Source organism: Chelonoidis abingdonii, chromosome 5 (assembly GCF_003597395.2).
Source record: "Chelonoidis abingdonii isolate Lonesome George chromosome 5, CheloAbing_2.0, whole genome shotgun sequence".
NCBI lineage: Eukaryota > Metazoa > Chordata > Testudines > Testudinidae > Chelonoidis > Chelonoidis abingdonii.
In genome coordinates this window covers 22,617,763-22,640,978 of record NC_133773.1, presented here as the reverse complement: position 1 = coordinate 22,640,978, position 23,216 = coordinate 22,617,763, and positions in this window count along the sequence as shown.

The window sequence follows — 23,216 nt, the reverse complement described above, 5'->3', positions numbered from 1 at the left end:
ACTTACTACAGTCCAGCATAGATGGGTGTCAAACTCTTCCATTCATATTTGATAGGTATTTACAACCACTTTGCACTGGTGTAAGTGACTGCCCAAGATACAGGCATGGACATAATGGATCAGACTCTTTGTAGCTCTTCTTCTTTCTCATTTTCTTTAAGGAACTTCTCAGTCTGTTTTTGTATCAATTGGTGTTTGGTTATAAGATAATTAGTAAACAATGTTGAGTAGATAGGAAAACTGTACTGTTGATCATTATTGGTACTGAGAGTCCATCGTTCCCTCTTCTTCCAGTGGTGAAGCATCTGCTAAAAGGACAAGGCCAACTGTTACAGAGATAGCACGTACTCGAAGAGTTGATAGCTGTGTTATATAGCAGGAGAAACATGAGCCTACCCACTCATAGTGCCATACAGGATATCAGCTGAATATATAATATGCAAGACCTTTAACTGAATAGATGTAGGAAAAGCAGTAGACTGAAGGTCCCTTCAAATGGGTGTGTGACAGCAGAGAGTGGAAGAAAATCTTTTAAGATTAAACAAAAGGGAAATGTCAAGTCATCTAAAGATATGTGGCAGGAGACCCCAAAATATGCAAATCCCATCAGATATGTGAAAACTTGTATGTATTAAATTAGCATATATGCTTAAAGCAGGGGTCAGCAACCTTTCAGAAGTGGTGTGCCGAGTCTTCATTTATTTATTCTAATTTAAGGCTTTGCGTGCCAGTAATACATTTTAACGTTTTTAGAAGGTCTCTTTCTATAACTTTATCATATATAACTAAACTATTGTTGTATGTAAAGTAAATAAGTTTTTGAAAATGTTTAAGAAGCTTCATTTAAAATTAAATTAAAATGGAGAGCCCCCTGGACTGGTGGTCAGGCCCGGGCAGTGTGAGTGCCACTGAAAATCAGCACGCGTGCCATAGGTTGCCTACCACTGACTTAAAGGTACCTGAGGGGATAACGAAACAGCAGTGGAACTTGTGGCACAAGTGTAGTCTATACTGACACATCAGCACTCCTGTTTCACCTGCATAGGCTATGCATCTCAGCCTGAAAAGAGGGCTCTCCTCTCAAGGGTGCAGTAAAATGCTTAAATTGAATCCCAAGTTATTAATGCCTGCAATTTGCAGGAGCAAAATAAGGAGACTAATGTTTGTAAACCTGACCCATTCTGTGGAATAGTTGGTGTGGGAAATGCAGGCAGGGAAAGAGGAGAGGTTAGATAAAAGTAAGTGTATTCATCCTCTCTGGCAGTTGCAATAATGCAGTGGGTGTAACAGTGACTAACCTCATTAACTAGGAAGGCATCTGCTTTAATGCAGACAATCTCTGGTGTGGTGCTGCCATCCAGGTAATGTACAGTATCTTCACTGCTCAGAAACTCAGATTTGCAGCAGGCAACACAGGTCTCTTAACACCTTTCTCTGAAGCATCTGCCACTGACCTCATACAGGATGCTGGACCAGATGGCCTGGGGGTCTACTCCAGAATGGCAATTCCTGTGTTCCAAGTATTTAACTAACTGCTGCCAGTTAACACAAGCATGCAGGTGTGGTATGACCTAAAGGAAGGGGTGTGTGTGTGTGAGAGAGGATTCTTTGTATGTGTGTCTCCTCACGCTGTGTTTCATTCTACAATGTTGATGTGCTATGTAGGGGGAGAGATGATCAGATGAAATGCTGGACTTGGCACTCTGCTTGCTAGGGGTGCTTAGGTTAGTCTAGTCTGAAAGGGTTGTAGCTAGGTAGACAGGCTGCCAAATGGCCTCTCTGGAATGCCAGTAGTTACTTCTCATGGTAGAGCAGCACTTTAGGTCTCAGAAGGGGCAGAGCACTGCCTATTGAGGTTGCCCAGCCCTGCCGACTAGACCTCATTCTCAGTTGCTTATAATTTTGGCAAACGTTAACTATTTGGGCTGAAATTCTCATGCCAGGTGTCTGCCTGAATTTTTGTTTTAAAAAAAATCTGCCACTAATGGTCAATGTCTTTCTGAGATGAAGCTAAGTGGAAAAATACATTTTGCCCATCTTAAACTATTCTAGTGACATATTCTAGATAAAATGATCTATTTTTTTAATAGCTTTGCCTTGGTGCTAGAGATGTGCCTTTTGCCATTCCTGTGAAAATTCATCCAAATTTGGCTAAATTATATGTCTTTGAAAAATTCAGACATGCTCAGTATAGACATGGATTTTAGTATCTAAATTCATTGTAGATTCCATGTGCATGGAGCATACTTCAGCCTGGGCTTGAGTGGGACTTGCTCTGCAATTGCAGCTCTGGGCTGAAAGCAGGTAGCCTGTTTCTCTTGTGCTCTCAGTGACCATCCCCTTCCGGGGCCCAGGCAGCCTAGAGGATGAAGCTGCTTATTTCAACTGCAGAGGGGACAAGAGCTGGATGTGCTGGGGAGTAGATGGTGACAGGGAGCCTAAGGGGAACTGGAACTAGTCTAGCAGCAGTGGGCCAAGGGAAACACAGGCAGCCTTAATTCTGGCTTTTCCTAACGTCTTTGAATGACTGGCTTTGCCTTCCTAATCTTCTAATGCAAGTTTTCTGTTTTTGTTTTTCTCATGCATGTGTATTCGTATTTCTGTTTGAGATTTGAGCAAGAAACAACAAAGTTTTGCAAGCATCCAATTATTACTGAATGGGGTTTTGCATTGTATTGTATGTAAACTTCAGCAGTGCTGGTGGAATACTCCTGAGAGATCAGGTCTGAAACAGCTCCCTATTGTGTACTATGGGTTATGCTGAGACTCAGAGGTCCACAATCAACTATTTTCCAATATTCCAATAACATTAAAAGACTGTCCAACATACACAAACAAGAGCATGATCCAGTATGCAAAAATGCCGCTCTGTTCTGCAAGAGCTATGTAGTAGTAATGACTGCCTGACTGGACCCTATAAATGCATTAATCAGAAGTTTAGTAGACTATTTTCAAAATAGATGAACTTACGATCCAATACTTTTCAGCTACTAGAGATGCTTAGTTAGGTACCAAACATGATAGTTTTTCAGATATCTTGTTGCTGGATGACAGCTTTATCAATACCACCTCTCAGAAAGAAAATCCAAGTATTGTCACTTTTAGACTAATTCTCCAGTATCTAACTTTCCTGAAACCAGAAATATTTTCCTCTTTACGATTAACCATGACAGCTGCAACAGAATCAGTACCAGTTTTAACTGAATTAATTTTTAAACCCCTCTTGGGAATATCTCACTATTTTAAGATTCCCAGTTATGGATTCCAGCTTTGACAACCTAGGGGCATCTCTCTCCATCTTAGCCTCCAAACTGGGTAATCACAACAAAAAAGGTCTTTAAAGAAAGTTCCCCAGTGGTGTTTCCACATCAAAGGGCTTTGTACTTAACAGGTGTCAGAGAGAATGGAGAGACACAGGGCCAGCGCTTCCATTGAAGTGAACTAGGCAATCGCCTAGGGCGCCAGGATTTTCTGGGGCGGCATTTTGCCGGGGTGGGGGCGGCAGGCGGCTCCAGTGGACCTGCTGCAGTCGTGCCTGCGGAGGGTCCGTTGGTCCACGGCTCCGGTGGAGCTGCTGGAGGCATGCCTGCGGACGGTCCGCTGGTCCCGCGGGGCTCCGGTGGACCTCCCGCAGGCACGGCTGCGGCAGCTTCACCGGAGCCGCGGACCAATGGACCCTTTGCAGAAATGGCTGCGGCAGCTCCACTGGAGCCGCGGGAGCAGTGCGTGGGGTGGCGAAATGTCCGTGCACCTAGGGCATAAAAAACTCTAGCGCCGGTCCTGGAGAGACACTGCTGCTTTCAGCTGACTTCCTTTCTCCATTAAGTCTTAGCTTGAAGAGTGGATCCAGGGAACACTTTTATTGGTGAGGCTCCTTTGGTAATTCCTGCTGCTTTTGTAGATTGTAAGAAATGGCTGCCAGGTAAATGAACCAAGAAGCAAAAATAACCCAGACAAGGAAAAGAACATGGACCAAATTCAGCTCATACTGACTCCAGTGTAAATCCACAGTAACTTTGTTCGAGCCAGTGGAGTTATTATGGATTAACACTGATGCATAATGAAGAGCAGAATCTGGTCTGATGAACCAATTATGTGCAGGGTTTCTCAAACAGGGGTCACCACTTGTGTAGGGAAGGCCTCTGCCAGACTGGGCCGATGTGTTTACCTGCCCTGTCCACAGGTCTGGCCGATTGCGTCTCCCACTGGCCGCGGATCGCTGCTCCAGGCCAATGGGAACTGCTGGAAGTGGCACGGAGCAAGGGACTTACTGGCCACTGCTTCCAGCAGTTCCCATAGGCCTGGAGCACTGATCCACGGCCAGTGGGAGCCGCGATGGGCCGGACCTGCAGACAGGACAGGTAAACACATCAGCCCAGCAGGGGCTTTCCCTACACAAGCGGTGACCACTGTTTGAGAAACCCTGATTATGTGAAATTCTAATGCAAAGTACTGCTGCAGAAAGAATATATCAGAAGAATATATCAGATGCCAACAGCATCTTTTCTATGAATACATTATCTCACTCAGGTCTGTAACATTCAGTGTGCACATTCACTAGCTTAGCTCCCTCTGAGCACCACATTTAAATATCTATAAAAAGTTGTTAGCACTCTAATGGAAACATGTAAGCAATTAAGGTGGGATCCATAAAGGGATGTAGGCAATGCAATGCTTAGTGTTGCAAAGCTTAACTTTTAGATGCCTAGAAAAATTACAGGCATAACACTGCAATCTATAAAGCCAGTATACTAAGAGGGGGGCTGCCTAAGGTAGCCAAGAGGAGATGCCAACAAGAGGGGTGTGTGTGTGCTAAACACTACTCTTCTGTGATGCGGTATCCTCCTCCCACTTGCCCTGAAAGGGTTAAGGCAGGCCAGAGGGGCCAATTAGCCTGTTATACAGCAATATGGGGGAATTAAGACTAAGAGAAGACTTAATTAGATGCTCACCTGTACAGGAAACGGTGTGGCTTCTATAAAGTCAGTGAGCTGATAGCATGACGGGGCTGCAAGGAGGTAGTCTTCAGTTGTTCCCTGGAAGAAGGGAGTTGTGTTTGGGGCTATGAAGACAAATAGCCTATATTTGTTGCCTGGGAGTAGAGAGGCTGACAAACCTCAGGGTGGGGAGTGCTTGGGTCAGAAGCAGCTCAGGGAGGATGCAGCAATGGTGGGGACTGAACAATCCTGGCTGCATGTTGTAGGATCCCTGGGCTGGAACCCAGAGTAGAAGGTGGGCCTGGGTTCCCCTGCCTGCCCCTGGGGAAGTGGCACTGATGGGGCAGTGAACTGAAAGACAGGCTAGATCACTGTGGGAGTGATAGAGATTTTGAAGGACTCTACCCTGGAAGGAGGGAACACTGAGTGACCTGACTGGAGGGCTGAGTCATGAAGAGTATGCTGCAGTTGCTGGTGTGAGAGAGGGGCTGCAGATCAGAGAGAGAGAGACAGAATAATGGCATGTGATTGCAGGAAGGGGTGTTGACTTCATGAGCTAATCCCCCAGAGTGACCAAGAGGAGGTGCCAGCCCAGTGGTTAGTGGAGCACCGTGGCACACCATCTCACAGGGAGAGGAATATATCTCTGTGTGTGTGATCCAGAAATGAGAACACTATGCCTAGAGTCAGGTGGCTTATGCACATAAGGCATTTCTTGCAGGAATGAGTTAAGGGCATGCCTCATGCTGCACAAAATGGATGCTGTTGGAGGAGGAGACGGTGCCCCCACTAGTGCTTACCTTATAACTGTTAGTCCAGTGGACTGAACACTTGTCTGGGATGTGGGTAATGCACCTCTGTGAGAGGCGATAGCTATCTTGATGGGAGTGTCATGTCAACATAGCACGGTCTATACTGGGGGTAAGGTCAGTATAACTGTGGATTTTTCTCACTCTTGTGTGATGTATCTTTGAAAAGTCCTGGAAGATGGGATTAATTCCAGATGACTGGAAAAGGGCAAATATAGTGCCCATCTATAAAAAGGGAAATAAGGACAACGCAGGGAATTACAGACCAGTCAGCTTAAATTCTGTAAAAGGAAAGATAGTGGAGCAAATAATTAAATAATCTATTTGCAAACATCTGGAAGATAATAAGGTGACAAGTAACAGTCAGCATGGATTTGTCAAGAACAAATTATGTCAAACCAACCTAATCACTTTCTTTGACAGAGTAACAAGTCTCGTGGATAGGGGAGAAGTAGTAAAGCATTTGATACTGTCTCGCATGACCTCCTCATAAGCAAACTAGGGAAATCCAACCTAGATGGAGCTACTGTAAGGTGGATGCAAAACTGGTTGGAAAACCATTCCCAGAGAGTAGTTATCAGTGGTTCAGTCATGCTGGAAGCGCATAACGAGTGAGGATCCTCAGGGATCAGTTCTGAGTCCGGTTCTGTTCAATATTTTATCAATGGTTTAGATAATGGTAGAGAAAGTACACTTATAAAGTTTGTGGACGATACCAAGCTGGGAGGGGTTGCAAGTGCTTTGGAGGATAGGATTAAAATTCAAAGTGATCTGGACCAACTGGAGAAATGGTCTGAAATAAATAAGATGAAATTCAATAAGGACAAATGCAAAGTACTCCACTTCAGAAGGAACAATCAGTTGCACACATACAAAATGGAAAATGACTGGCTAGGAAGGAGGACTGCAGAAAGGGCTCTGGAGGTCATAGTGGATCACAAGCTAAATATGAGTCAACAGTGTAACTCTGTTGCAAAAAACATCGTTCTGGGATGTTAGCAGTAGTTTTGTAAGAAAGACATGAGAAGTAATTCTTCTACTCTACTCCACACTGATTAGGCATCAACTGGGGTATTGTGTCCAGTTCTGAGCACCACATTTCAGGAAAGATATAGACAAATTGGAGAAAGTACAGAGAAGAGCAACAAAAATGATTAAAGGTCTAGAAAACATGACCTATGAGGGAAGACTGAAAAAACTGGGTTTGTTTAGTCTGGAAAAGAGAAGACTGAGAGGGAACATAACTGTTTTCAAGTACATAAAAGGTTGTTACAAGGAGGAGGGAGAAAAATTATTCCTCTTAATCTCTGAGGATAGGGCAAGAAGCAATGGGTTTAAATTGCAGCAAGGGAGGTTTAGGTTGGACATTAGGAAAATTTTCCTAACTGTCGGGGTGGTTAAGCATTGGAATAAATTGCCCAGGGAGGTTGTGGCTCTCCATCACTGGAGATTTTTAAAAGCAGGTTAGACAAACACCTGTCAGGAATGGTCTGGATAATACTTAGTCCTGCCATGAGTGCCAGGGACTGGACTAAATGACCCATGATTCTATGTAGTTATACTGATATAAGTTTATAGTGTAGACTTGGCCTAAGGCCTCGATCCCATAAAAGCCCGGTCTACAGAGGCAAGTTGTTTCACCAAAAGGCAGCTTTTGGCGACAAAACAGCACAAAACAGCGACAAAACAGGTGGAAACACTGCAAAGCCACTCTTTTGTGCCAAAACTTCTCAGTTACAGCACTGTAATAAAACCACCCTGACAAGAGTCCTAAGGGTTTTTTGTGCTGAGGCTTTAGAGCCGTAGTGCCAGTGTAGACACCATTGATTTTTAATGCTGTTGTTGACCTCGGGACGGTTTCCCACAATGCCCATCCTGACCACTCTGGTCAGCAGTTTCAAATCTGCTGCCCTGACGCCAGGTAAACAACATTCTGCCCCTCCCACTTTAAAGCCCTGGGAATTTTGAAATTCCCCTTCCTGTTTGCTCAACGTGCAGAGCTCACATCGCATCTTCCCAGCTGAACAGTGCGGCTCCACGCAGCAAACAATCTGCTTGGACCACGGTGGAGCTTCTGGATCTGATAAGTGTTTGGGGAGAGGAGGCTGTCCAGTCCCAGCTGTGCTCAAGCCATAGGAATTTTGATACCTATGGCAAGATTGCATGCAGCTTGCACAAAAAGAGATTTGACAGGGATACGCTGCAGTGAGGAGCATAGGTGAAGGAGCTGAAGAACGTATGCCACAAGACAAGGGAGGCAAACCATCACTCTCGTGCTGCACCCCAGAACTGCCGTTTTTAGAAGGTGTTGGATGCTGTCCTAGGTGGCGGCCCCACCTCCACCACAAAGAACACCGTGAATACTTCGGCAGGTCTGGAACGAGTGGAAAGTGGACTTAACCTAGAAAAGGAAGTCATTGATGAAGATGTAGAGCCCACAGCAGGGTCACCTAGTGGTGTGTCCAGTCAAAGCTGTTCTCCACTGCAGAGGTGTCTAGCCAGTCTCTGCAGTTGCTCTCTGGCAAGCCAGAAGCAGGAGAGGAGACCGCTGGTATGTGGTTTTGCTTTGTGAAGTTCTGAAGCAGGTTGAGGGCAGGGAAATGTAGAAGTCTGGCTTTGTTTCTGTGTGCTGGGCATTTTCCCCACACAGCTAGGCAGTATGTCAGAATAGGGAGTTGATGCACTCTGAGATTTCATGGGAATGCTCCAGAGAGACCGCTAGCAAACTTTCCTGGAGGTATTTAGCAATCGTCTGCCAGAGGTTCCTTGGCAGAGCTTTATTCCTTTCCCCATTGAGAGACACTTTCCCACCTCACTCTGCAATTACTTGGGCAGGAACTAAAGCTGCACACAGGCGAGCAAGATAGGGACCGGGCCAGAAGCTGCAAGCATGTAGCAGATGCACCCTTGCTTCCCTGCTTATCCTTAGGAGACAGATATATCCTATAGTGACCACTGCCTGTGGATAATGGTGGGAAAGTTTAGAGTGTTGCGTGCACACACCCCTATAAGTGCCCTGCAACCTTTTCAGATTGCATACACAAGGCCTCTACCCTGGAGTTCACTCACCGTTCTTGGGTTCTTCTGCCTCATGTGTGCTTGCCTAGGGTCATCGAGATAGTGATAGGTATGTTACCAGCAGTGTATTAATGTTAGGTTTAAGTGCTCTGTGGGTAGTTGACAACAGCGCTTCAGTTTATTGTGAATTATGCCTCTCCAGTCTTCACCTTGAGAACCAACTCTCCAACAACAGCTGAGCATCTGTGCAAGATAAGAAAATGGCCAAGACAGACCTGGAAGGTATGGTCAGGGGGTGCTGCAGCAGTCAGAGGCAGAAAACACTGAATGCAAGAAGTGGAGGGAAAGCGACAAGCAGAAAAGACAAGAGAAGTATTCTTACAACGGGGATGCCACAGAAAGGCTGATTAAAGTTCTGGAGTGTCAAACTCTCATGTTCCAGACTCTCATAACACTGCAGATGAGCAGATACATGCCTGCCCTCCCCTTCATAACATTGTGAACTTTTTCCCATGCACTTCCCAAACTCTCTCTGTGCATTCCTTTCTGCATTCTGGCACTTTGCACTTTCCTTTACACTCCACCCACATGGACAGGTTTTCAAATGAAAGCTGGACCTATACTCAGCTATGAAAATCAGCCCTTCCACCCCCACCAACAGTGTGTTTGTGTGTGTCCATGTGGTGTAGTTTATTGGGCAATAAAAGCAACGAGTTTTTTTTTTTAAATTATAAACACCCTTTAATTGTTTCTATACAAAGTATAATACCTCATGATGCCTTAAAATCAACAGGAACTTTAATTATTTCCTTACATTGAATCCTAGGCCTTAACAATTACAACTACGTCCTAGCCTACCAAATGTAATTAACCTTTGCAGCCCCAATAATAGCAACAAAAAATTGCTGGTTTTCATCTTGGAAGCATTGCCTCAAGGCATCCCTGATTCTTATTGCCCCTCGCTGCCCATAGCCCTGGGATCTGGCTGCTCAAAATCATCAGCCAGGCATTTTGCCTCACAGTTCACTCCTGAGTAAACCATTTGCCCTTCCCTTCACAAATATTATGCAATGTAGAACACATGGCTGTAACCATGAGTATATTTTCCTCATTCAGGTGTAACCTGCAATATAGGCATCACCAGCATGCCTTTAATCAGCTAAACACACAGTCAACGGTCATTCTGCACCTACTCAGCCTGTTGTTGAACCTCTCCTTATTGCTATCTAGGTTGCCTGTGTACAGCTTCATGAGTCATGGCATTAAGAAGTAGGCTGAGTCTCCCAGGATCACTATGGGCATTACAACTTCCCCTATGGTGATCTTCTGGTCTAGAAATAAAGTCTCTGCTTGCAGCTTTCTGTACAGACAAGTGTTCCTAAAGATATATGCATCACACACCTTTCCGGACCACCCCATGTTAATATCAGTGAAATGCCTGTGGTGCTCTACAAATGCTTACAAAACCATGGAGAAGTACCCTTTCCCATTGATGTATTTGGTCGCAAGGTGGACTGGTGCCAGAATTGAAATATGCATGCCATCTATTGCCCCCCTGCAGCTAGGGAAACCCATGTCTGCAAAGCTATCCAAAATTTCATGCACTTTGCCAAGAGTCACAGTCTTTCACAGCAGAATGCAATTACTGGCTTTGCACACTTGCATTAACACAGCCCCAATGGTTGACTTCCCCACTCCAAACCGGTTCCCGACTGACCGGTAGCAGTCTAGAGTCACCAGCTTCCACACTGAGATCACCACACATTTCTCCATTGAGAGGGTAGCTCTCATGCAGGTATCCCTGCACCAAGGGCTGGGGCAAGCTCAGCACACGGCTACAAGAAAGTGGCTTTCCGCAGCTGAAAGTTCTGCAGCCCCTGCTTGTCATCCCAGACTTGCATTAACGATGTGATCCCACCACTCTGCGCTAGTTTCCTGAGCCCAAGAGTGATGTTCCATTCCGTTCAGTTCTTCCATGAATGCCAAAAGCAAGATAAGGTTACTGCTTTCCATGTTAGATCATGTCAGGCAACTGTGACTGCTGTTACCTTTGTAACTCCACTGCCACTCACGATGTGCTACTGAGAGCTTGGAGAGCAGTGTGGGATCCATTCCTGCTGCTAGATGTGGAGGGGAAAGCAGAAAACAAGGGATGTTGAAAAATGCCGTGAACTGAAAACGGAAGCACATGGAATGCTGGGACAGAAAGCAGTGCATCACAGGGCATTGAGCCCGGACCCGCTATGCTCCACAATCTCCTCCACCTCCCCACAAGACCGAGCGTCAGAAGAAAGAGAGCTGCAATATGGAATAGCTACCCAAAGTGCACTGCTCTTATTGGCGCTGCAAGTGTGAACATGCTATGTCGCCAGTAGAAGGCAATGTGGCCACACAACAGCAGTTTTCTTTAAGTGCTTTTTTTATCAGTGACAAAGCTCTTGAAGAAAAAACTCTGCCAGTGTAGACATATCCTTACAGTGTATAAAGTTAAGCATGTGCACACATCATTAGGGTTGGCACATTAGTTCCCAATCCAGCAAGCCACTTGTGAACTGCTTAATTTTAAACATATGAATAGTTTCATTAACTTCACCAGACACTGCTTAAAGTTAAGAATCTGTCTGAGTCCATGATCCATCTAATTGTCTGCCTGAACAGTCAGTTATGTCAGCATGGAGTCCCAATGAAAACAACAGAGCTCCACATGCATGCAAGGGTGAAAATGGAATAAAAGCATATCTTGTCCAACTAAAACTATGCAAACTTTGAATTGTGAACATGAGATGAGTCATGAGAAATCCAAAGGCTGAATTATGTTTGCATAAAACCCTTCCCAAATTTCACACAGTTAACAAGGTCATGAAAATCATGATCTGATTGTAGATAATTTGTAAATAGTAAAAAAGCCTCCAGTAGATTACTCATTGGTCACTGGAGCTAGCTTGCCCATTTCTAGTAATTTTTTTATCATTGCTATAGCCTAAGATGGCTTTCTTTCATGCAGCAGCTTTTCAGGTTTGTAAAGGTACCGTATCTCTGTGTGATGCATCACAGGAGCTGGACGGTAAAATTGAAAGCTTAAGGCACTCCTTGAAGCTACAGTGGAAAGCTTTTAACTTTAGAAATGGTGTCAAATTAAATGTGTTTTCAGCGTCTCTGTATGTACCAGAGGTGTTTTTTTTTTAAAAAAAACTTCAGTGAACACAATGAATTCAGTTCACTGTTTTATTCTGCAACATTTGTCATGGGCAATTGTTCTTTTCCAGAGTAATTAAGGCAGATTTCATTGATTGCTAGCAACTAAACCCATAAATTATCCTACAGCACAAGATTGATTGAGTTTTCATTATGGTTTCATTGATTGATTCTTGCAGTAGATGCTCATGCAAAGTAAACAGCACCATTAAATAAAGATTTGTTTAAAATGTGATCAGAGGGTAATCTGTTTGCTGTTACCCTTTCTCCAGTCAAAAGAAGTTGCGGGCGAGAGCCTATTGTTACATTAACAGTACTATGGGGTGTGATACAGCATGGCCAGAGGGCAGCATAAGAGTGTTAGCAGGGGGCCTTATTCCCTGCCAAGGGAGGAAGGTTTGCTTTAGATTAACTAGAACAGCTGTGGCCAATTAGAGCACCTGACTCCAATTAGAGCACCTGACTTCACTTAGAGCACCTGACTCCAGTTAGAGCACCTGACTCCAGTCATGGGATATAAACCCCTGCTTCAGTCAGACAGGGGGTGGTAGTTGAAGGAGAAAGGTTGGATTGGAGCAGAGTGCAGATTGCAGAAGAGAAGAGTTTGTCCAGAGAGAAATAGAAGGTTTGGAGGAGTGCTGCGGTGGATTGGGAAGCCCAACAGAAACCCTAGGTAAGGGGCACCAGGCTTGTATAGAAGAGAGGCGAGAAGCCCTTCACAAGCTGACGGGTATGAGAGGGAAGTAACCCAGGGGAAGAAACCGCTAGTCAAGTGGTTCACCACAACCCCAGGGCCCCTGGGTTGGGACCTGGAGTAGAGGGCGGGCCCAGGTCCCTCCCTCTCCACTCCCCTCCTCCAAGGACACTAGGGGAGTGATTAAGAACTGGTTCAGAGGCAAGCAATATCGCCCTGAACCTACCCCAGAGAAGAGAAAGCGCGAGACCCAGAGAACAGTACCGGCAATTTGCCACAGGGGACAATCTAAAACCAGCTGTTGTAGAAAATATTGCTTAACATGACTAACCATTAGAGATGTAGGGCCAATACCATCACTGGTGTAATTCCATACATTTCATTAAAAGCAGCAAAGAGTCCTGTGGCACCTTATAAACTAACAGATGTATTGGAGCCTGAGCTTTCATGGGTGAATACCCACTTTGCTGGATACATTTCATTGAAGTGCCATCCACTTACATGTCTGAATTTGGCTTGCTCTATTTAATAGCTTTTCCCTACTCCATCTATTTTTCTCTGTTCTGTCATTGTTTAAAACTAGCTCTCTTCCATCTGTCCTGGACTTTTTAATTTTTATTTTCACTGTGCTAGTTGCTCTCTCTCCTCCCTGCCCTTTTGGCGCTAGATGCTTGCTTTTATTCTACCATATTGTATTGCTTAATGCCGGGATATCATGCAGCCCCTTGGTAAACACAGGAAGGAAAAGAGACCCAGCTTTTCTGAGTTGTAGCTGTAAACTTCTACACCTTCCTAAGAGAACTTAAGGAACAAGTATACCTGAGTACGGGACAGCAAGGGTGGAATCCATGGCATTACAACATTGAGTGTCGCAGCACCTAGAAAATCCAAGATATATCACTGAGGTCCTTGAAGTTGTTAGGCTTCCTGTTTGATGAATAGGACCCAAAAGTGTGATCTATGAAAACTAGCATACTAATGCAGAGCTCCCTGTGCCAGCCACTGGGAGATGCTGACCGAGGGGGATGGGTGCTGACCCCTGCCCCCATGAATTTTAACCTTAAAAAGTAGACACTGAGTGAGTTTAGGCACCTACAACGTACGGATGGAGTTTTGTGGATTGCTAAAACTGGGATGTTGGCACCTAAGTACTTTTGTGGATCCCAGCCCATGTCCTTACTTATTGCCAAATTCTGCTCGCATGCACATCACTGTAAATCTGTAATAAATCCATTCACTTTAGTGGATTTAATCCAGGGTTACTCTCGAAGACCAAAATTTGGCTCTAAATGAGTCCTTAGTCAAATGGCCCCCTGAAGCCAATACAAATTATGCCTGAATGGGGAATTCAGTAACTGCTCAGTATGAATAAACTGTACCTTCTGGGATACATTTGCTGGGCCCAATTTCACATAAAACTGCAGGAGGATAAAATGGAGTTAAATGAGTTTTGCACTTTACAAATCCTTGGGCCAGCTGGGGACCAGGCTGGTTTCTAGTATAAATCAGAATACCCTCAGGACTGCTTGAACTTATGCCAGCTGCCCACAGATCCAAGAGCGTGTTGTGGCAGCAAGGAATCAATTGAATGCAGTAGAATCATAGCTCCCTTTCCCCTAGACATACGCCTCTATACTACAGGTTAGGGAATGGTGTAGGTGTTACTACAATAGGTTAGGAGTTGCCTGTAATAACTGTAATAACTTAGGAATGCTGCATCTTGACCAGGTTATTGTGATGATTACTTAATCTAAATTTTGAGTTAATTCAATAGCAGAATTGTCAGAAAATAGACACAGGAAGGGGACTGGAGGTAGATCCTACTGTATACTTCCTAGAAAAGGACAATACAAAAAAGCAGAAGTGCCTTTTCAGATTTTGTGGGGGGGCAACTTTAACCATGATTCCAATGGCTACTTAGGCACCTGAAAACTCTAGGGTTTTTTTGCAAATAGTTACTTAGAAATTAGCTGATAGGGCACTATATCTAATTGCTATATAAAAAAAGAGGATTTAATAAATATTAGACCGACTCAGCTCTATACTAACATGTTCTCACATCTTATGTCAAGTCACTTAAGGGACACTGGTTATGTTTAAAATTTTAATGTATATTCTTTGAAACTAATTCTTGAATACAACAATTGAAACAATTGTAGAAAAATCTTGATTACTTTCTATCACTATTTAGCTGTTCATCAAGCTTGGAATAGATCATTTACCTTTGGAAACATCCTACTAGGGCAGGGGTTCCCAAACTCGGTTCACAGTTTGTTCAGGGTAAGCCGCTGGCGGGCTGTGAGATGCTTTGTTTATCTGAGGGTCTGCAGGTATAGCTGCTTGCAGCTCCCAATGGCCATGGTTCGCCATTTGCGGCCAATGGGAGCTGCGGGAAATGGTGACCCGGCCCAGGTCACTTCCCACAGCTCCCATTGGCCGAGAATGGCGAACTGCGGCCACTGGGAGCTAAGAGGGCTGAACAAGCTGCAAACCAAGTTTGGGAACCCCTTTACTAGGGCAAGGCACCATGAGTTTATACTGCAGCTGCCTGGGGCGCTAGAGGTGTTACCTCACTACAAGTAATAGACTTTCAAGTCACTTTCACAGTATTGCCAATCCCAAATGTTCAAAAATCATGAATCAAGCTCATGAAAAATCATGAAATTGGCTTTAAAATAATAAGAATATGTAAAAATACCTGACCTGGGCTTCTTTTTATTTGATGTCTGCTTTTTGAGCCTTTAGAGTGCACTGGGGTCACATTTTGAAGCTGAATCTACAGCCACAAGGACTAGAAACTTCATTTTTCTTTAAGAATGAAAGCTGAAATCATCACATATCCATCTACTAGCCCTTAATCAAGTAAAATTTCTTTTGCCATAAGTGCCTCCACTCATAGATTAAGCATCACAGTGAACATGTGATAACGTGTGGTCAATAACTATACACTTAATACTTAAATATCTGAGCCATCTTATCCAAAGTTACACATCTTGTATGCATTGGAGCAGGGCCTGGATTTTCTGGAATATTCTGAACAGTGCTGAGCACATAGATGGTGCCCAGTGAATAACGCAAATCATGACAATAATTGTTGACTTTATATGGACTCTGTGGATGCAGTTTCCGTTCTTTGTTCTGGAATTGGTCTGAATACAACTGAAACTCTATGAATTTGAGGCACAAACAGATCTGATACTCATACAACAGTTTCTCATTCCTTCCTTTTCTCAAACTCAGAACAAAAAATGACCGAACAAAATAGTTTTCAGTTAAAATGTACAAGTCAGCATGGGCCAGAACCTTCCACACACTGGGAGTTAAGTGATTACCTTTCATCTGACTCTCATTCTCTACCCTTCCTAACCTCTGTGCTGCTTTTCATGCTGTCAACCATGATATCCATCCTAGGACCGTTTGTTGGACTCCCAGAGATCTGGACACCTTGGTTTTGCTCCCATCTATCAGAGTCCTCTTGTTTTTTGCAGCATGCAGCAGAGATAGGGGCTGATCTGCTGGATAAGGAGCTAGCCCAGAAAGACCTGGGTTCTACTTCCCCCATGGACTTCCTGTCTGACCCCAGGCCAGTGCTTTAAGGACAGAATTTCAAAGGTTTTTAGGCACTCAAAAATGCAACTAGATGTCTAGTGGGGTTTACAGAGCACCTAACCTTCTAAGTGTGTATGAAAATCTCACTAGATGCCTAAATACCTTTGAAAATCTGTGTGTGCCTCAGTGCCCCATCTGTACAATGGGGATAACAGCACTACTCTATCTATGAGTGGCTGGGAGGAGAAATAGGTTAGACTTTGTGAGGCACAGCCAAAGACATCATGGTATTGGGGCCACAAAAGTACCACAGGTAGAGTGGGACCTTCTGTATACACTGCTAGCCCTTCCCTGGGTTTGACCCCTGCTTTTCACCTATGCCCCCAAATCTCCCCCTTTTCTGAACATAACCTTGGCTCAGTTCTTTGCTGTATTTTTTCTGAGTCCCCTGTGTTCTCTTTAAAACAACCCCTCCTCCTTCTCCCCCCTCCAAGGAGGGATTCCTCTTTTACAGGCTAAACTTCCATATCCTTAATTTAATCCCCAGCCCTTTCTTATCTTAATCACCCTACCTCTGTAAACAAAATACTGACTTCCTGCAGGTTTCACAGTGGTAGCCAAGTTAGTCTGTATCAGCAAAAACAACGAGGAGTCCTTGTTGCATTCTAGATACTAACAAACTTATTTGGGCATAAGTTTTCGTGGGCTAAAACCCACTTCATCTGATGCATGGATTGGAACATACAGTAGGAAGGTATAAATACACAACATCTGAAAAGATGGGAGTTGCCTTACCAAGTGGGGGGTCAGTGCTAATGAGCCAATTCAATTTAAGTTGGAAGTAGGAAATTCTCAACAATTGACAAGAAGGAGTGGAAATCACTTTTGTAGTGTAATGAGGCCAATGTAAACAAGGTGGTCCAACTATTTGAAATGGTGTTGATCAGGGTAGCTCTACTCACTACAATAATTTGGTCTTATGTGTACAATTTTGGAAGAAGGTGGTTACAGAGAAGACCGCCAAGTGTTCATACAGATCATGGTAAAATGAGTCAGACTGAGCTGCTTTCAGGAAGGTGATAATGGATGGCTTATCATCTTGGTTATTAAAGGATGGGTGTTTGGAAAAGATAATGAAAATGTTTTAAAGTGCTGACCAACAGTGGGAAAGGGGTAGACTTCCTCATTGGGATACAGATTGATTTGGCAGCAACAGACACCTTTTTAGGCTGCTGGACCTAAACTGCTTAGCCGTGTGTCACATTCTGGGGTGCAATCCAGACCAGCGAGAAGTTGTCTTTACCTGCCCTGTAACAGTGGAGTCTTAAATGCTCTGCTATTTGGCTTACAGCCTGGACACCAACAGCAAGAAACAGACACACTGAATGCCTGTATGTTAAGCAGCTCTAATGCAGCAAATTTGATTTCAGAAATCTGCTTGTTACACCCCAGAAACACTCTGGTATACAGCAGCTTGGGTTACACCTAGAAAGGTGACACAAACAAACCCCAGTCCTGAATTTTCCTAAAACTGTCCACATATCTACATCAGTGACACCATCATAGGACTTAACCAGATCAGATACACCATCACTGGTTCATTCACTTGCACGTCCACCAATGTAATATACGCCATCATATGCCAGCAATGCCCCTCTGCTATGGACATCAGCCAAACTGGATGGTCTCTACGGAAAAGGATAAATGGACACAAATCAGATATTAGGAATGGCAATATACAAAAACCTGTAGGAGAACACTTCAACCTCTCTGGCCACACTATAGCAGACTTTAAGGTGGCCATCCTGCAGCAAAAAAACTTCAGGACCAGACTTCAAAGGGAAACTGCTGAGCTTCAGTTCATCTGCAAATTTGACACTATCAGCTCAGGATTAAATAAAGACTGTGAATGGCTTGCCAACTACAAAACCAGTTTTTCCTCCCTTGGTTTTCACACCTCAACTGCTAGAACAGGGCCTTATCCTCCCTGATTGAACTAACCTCACTATCTCTAGCTTGCTTGCATATATATACCTGCCCCTGGAAATTTCCACTACATGCATCTGACAAAGTGGGTATTCACCCACGAAAGTTCATGCTCCAAAATGTCTGTTAGTCTATAAGGTGCCACAGGGATTCTTTGCTGCTTTTCCTAAAACTGTGTGTTCTGCAATATCCAGCCCTTAACACTGGATTAGTCAGAGGAATAACATGGTTCCTTTGTTCCTCTGAAGAGACAGAATGCATACCTTATCACTTTAACTGGAATTAACCACTTCAATTCAAACACAGCAGAGGGCTGGTTTAGATTAAAAGTAAAATAAATTTGTTAACAAAAGCGTATACTATGAAGTAGAAGAAATAAAGTTAGAAAGGATAACAAACAAACAAAAGTTAAAATATGCTTTCTAATGCTAAAACTTTAACAAGCTGTTATCTCTGTATCAGATAAGATTCTTACTACACTTTCTTCCAGCGCTATAGCTGACCACCTCTCTGGTCAGGAGCTCTATCTAACCAAACACAACATGCTCGGTTTCTGTCTCTTCTTGGGTGAAAGATAACTTGGGTTCTTTGCTCCTCTCTTTCATAGTCCAGTGAATCTTTGAAATAGATTCTTCTGAAGGCTACCCTTCAAAATGAAGTTCATTCAAGCTGTGCGAAAGAAGACATGGAGTCTGGTAGAGAAGGAGGTTCTATGCCGGATTCTTTCACCACTGCCATTTGCTAAAATGCAAATTGATCTGTTCCTGCCCTCTCAGATGCAAATGATGGCCACGTGACATGTGATTGTTAATCAGCTCTGATGATACCTGGAGGCATTGACTTGTCCTTTGTCTTGGAGAAACCTGTTTACCCACTCTCTGGACTTATCTGGTAAATATATTTTAATTCCGTGTTTCCTTCCCTTGGCCATTTACCATACATACACCATGGAAAAATGTGAACGATCAGTATGTTATTAGTTTTTCAGTGACACTTTATATGACACTTATCAGATACAGTTTATGAAATTAATGAATTGGGATACAATCAACTGGTCAAGCCAGCTGAAACTGGTTACCAGATACCAGCAAGCCTCTTGCATTACTGTGCTGTGAGGGTCACACCTTGCTGTAGATAATATTTCCATATTTCATAAAGCAAGTCTTGTGCATCCTATTGGTCTTACTGGAAATCCTGGGAGGTGAGCAGACACAAGCCCGCCCACATCTAAAGACCTAAAAGCCCCTCCCCCAGCCTTGCGGAAGGGACCACTGGACCTGGGGAACCAAGTGAGTTTGGGGACAACTAATGAGTAACAGGGTCAAGAGTGAAGATATGCATCTACTGGTGCTTATAGTATCCTGCTGGATGTGATTATATCCAATTATGTCTTATTTTGTTCTGTTTTTCAAAAGTTTACCAATAAAACTTGCTTGGATTTAGGATCTCCTGCAATGAGAGAGGGAGATTGTGTGGGGGGTGAGAATTGCTGTTAAGGTCATCTTTTGAGGGTCAAAACCTAAAGAGTGATGTCTGGGGAATGGGATCCCTTGCAGAGGTGGTAACAGCATCCAGTCAAGACACCAGACATTCCAACCTGTCCATCTGCTGTTATTTCTCAGAAAATTTAGGCAAGTGTTCATTAGCTACTGTTCACTGTCTGATTATTATACTGAAATATATGGTCCCTGAAGAAAAAACATAGCTTAAGTTACATTATTATAATTGTTCTTGAAAATTAATACAATTGTCACAGAGTGGCTGACTTAAGGGAAGTCAGGGCAGGTCTATCTGTGACAGGGTTTGTTAAGGAGGACAAGCCCACCTGTAAGTAACTAATTGCCCAGGTGGCTGGTAGGCAGCTAATGACTAACAAGCACCTGAACCTGATAAAGGTTACCAGAACTCAGCTGAAAAATAGTGCTTCCAGGGAAAGGAATTGAGTAGCACCTCACAGATACTTGCAGGATGTTCAGGCTATGAGGAGCTGTATGTTACTGGGAGAAGAGCTGCAGTTGGTAGGAATCCACTGGCTCTATTGAAAGAAATTAAGATCAAGAATACCTTGTAGGTAAAGGGTCTGGTTATCGGACCTATAGTCTTAGATGGAGTCTGCTTCCCTGTTGAGAAGCCTGGGTGAAGGTCTTTCTTGGGTTTCTTTTGAACTTTCTGTTAATAAATCAGCCCATTGGAAGGGAGGTACTGTTTGGTGAACTTACTGGAGAGCCAACTGAGAAAATTGTTGTAGTGCACCTGTTGTGACATACCTCTCCATAAGAGAGTGCATGGGGAGACAAATACCTTTTACAACAAACATGCATCTCTTTAGAGTGTTAGAAATAATTCATTTAGTCAAATTCTTCATTGGGGCCTGCCCCAATAATGTGCTGAGTATGGACAGGCCCCTCTGCCAGCCTGAAGCCCCATTAAAGTCTCTGGGTCTTGGCATGGGAACAAGGATAGACTTACATAGAATTAATTGTATGGTGCTGGTAAAAAAGAATTTGTGGAACAATATAAAAAAAAAAAACAGCTCTTAAATCTCTGGTGTCTGAATAGTTGAAATTCCAGGGAGAGTTAAAATAGGCATCAAAATTGGATGCTAGTCCCACCATATCTTGTTTAATGGGAATAATACAAGCAGTCTCTTATTTTCCTTGTCTTTCAATTCTCTGTCATTGTCTATCTGTTTCCCAGGATAGTTAACCTGGCTTTCTGTGCAGTCTCTGTAACCTGTCCATTCTCCACTGATCTGGAACCTAGCAGGTTATCTCTAGATCTTCATTAATTCTCTTTCATATTAAGAGAAAGTGCTCTCACAGCTATAGAGGTGAAGGCCTAATAACATACTAAAATACAACAAATTCCCTCATAGTCCTGATTTCTTCTATGTAAGAAGAAATCCTTGGTGTGGTTTATATGTATAAAAGTACCTTGCTGTGGTGCGTTTAGATATAAAGGTTTATATAATGCTCATAGCAGTGCGTCATTGCCATAGTACAACAGAGTCATGTAACACAATTGAACAACATGTTAATATTTCTCCAAACCACTTTAATCTGGGTCTTAGATGAACGATTGCACTGGGCAAATAAATCCTGGGTGCTGGGAAATTAATTGTTTTTACAATGCTTATGTTCATTGATGGAATTTAGGAACCTAGATACCATTCACTTTCATTTAGGCACATAAATATGCAGATAGGTGCCTAAATCCTGTTGATTTCAAAGATTTACTGAGGGTGAGTTTTTTTAAATTCATTGTCACTGCTGACACTTTTCAAATTGTCCAGAAAGAACTGGGTCATATAAGCAACACAACCCTATAAGATTACGTTTTCATTCCACTGGATATACTTTCTCTTATATACAGCAATGAGTAGGAAATAAAATTGCTTGTTTTAATTCCTTAGGCTTTTCTCTAGGCTTAAATTATATAAAAGAAGCTAGAATCTGATCACCAGGAATCCTGCTATCCCACTCTTGCAATAAAACAACAGAAATCCTTACGTGTTGACATGTCCCCTCCAATGTGTGACAAATAAATTACAGCTATGATCCTCTCTCCCCAGCAGTGGGAGGGAGGGCCTTCTATCCCCAACAAGACACTCTCCCTTTCAGGTATAATTGTACAGTACTGGTGAGTGAAATGAAACACCTTTATGTAATGCAATTATTGTTAGAAGGAAGAGGGAAGGAAAAACCTTGTCTTGAGGGCAGGGCTACCTAAGGGAAGAGATTTGTATTCTCAGTCAGCCTCCTCTTAGAGGGAGCAATAAACCAGGTTTCTGAACAACTGGTAGATTTGAAGCCAGTAGGAGGATAAACCAAATGAAAATTTATCAAGCTGTACAGAGGTATTAGAAGTTCACTCATGATGTACGATGTGCCAGCCTTCTGCCAGCATGGTTGTGTGGGGAAGAAACCCTGTTTTTGTTTCGGGGACGGAAGACATCTCTGTGCTGAGCATTTGGTTCCTGTGCTGGATGGAAGGGGAAGTGTGATGCTCCCTGAAGCTTAGCTCTCTCCTCTTCTCCTGCTTCACCCTAGTATCTCCCTCTCCCTTGCTCCAGTCTAGGTGATGCAATAAAAATAAGAGAAAAGATGGTTCTTGGGGAATCCACTGACTTTTGGTGTCCTGTGAGATCAAATTGTATTATCAAATAAGAGAATAAGTCTGATTATTCCTACTTCACTGGAAAAATGTCTAGTGCATCAGGCCCTGGTTTTTTTTTTTACTGAGGAAGGATAGTTGTCTTATTTTCTATTCATGCCATATGATTGGGAGTGATGATGGGGAGACCATGATGGCCAAAACTTGAAAGACTCTGGTAGGACTAAGGTGCCAGATCTAGGTTTTTGCAATATTCATGTTTTGGAGTATAGGTCTTTTTTGGGGGTGAGAGGTGGGGGGGGGGAGGGAGAGTGAGTTCAGTAGGAACAAGTAAACTTCAACTTAAAAAAAAAGTGCTTAAGTGACTTACATAAAAACTGTCATACTGGGTCAGACCAAAGGTCCATCTAACCCAGAATCCTATCCTCCATGAATTTGTATAGTTCCTTGGTTGAACCCTAGTATAGTCTTGGCCTTCACAACATCCTCTGGCAAAGAGTTCCACAGGTTGATTGTGTGTTGTGTGAAGAAATACTTCCTTTTGTTTGTTTTAAACCTGCCTATGTCCTATTTTCAAAAGTGAATTAGGCACTTGGAAGTTTAACTCCCATAGAAAGTCAATGGGACTTAGGCTCCTAAGTAGCTTAGGGACAGTTTTTCAAAGGCATTTAGGTGCTTTAAAAATGCAGATAGGCAGTTTTCAAAATCTCACTAGTCAGCTAACTCCCAACTCTAGAAACTTTTGTAAACCCTACCAGAGGACTATCTGCATCTGTAGATGGTAAAATGCCTTTGAAAGTCTGGTCCTCAGGCACTTTGGAAAATTGTATTGCTATTCTCTTTTCATGGTCAATTTGGAGGCTTAGAGGTAAAGATCAGTAGGATCCACCTTTCCCTTTTATTCCTTGGGTATCT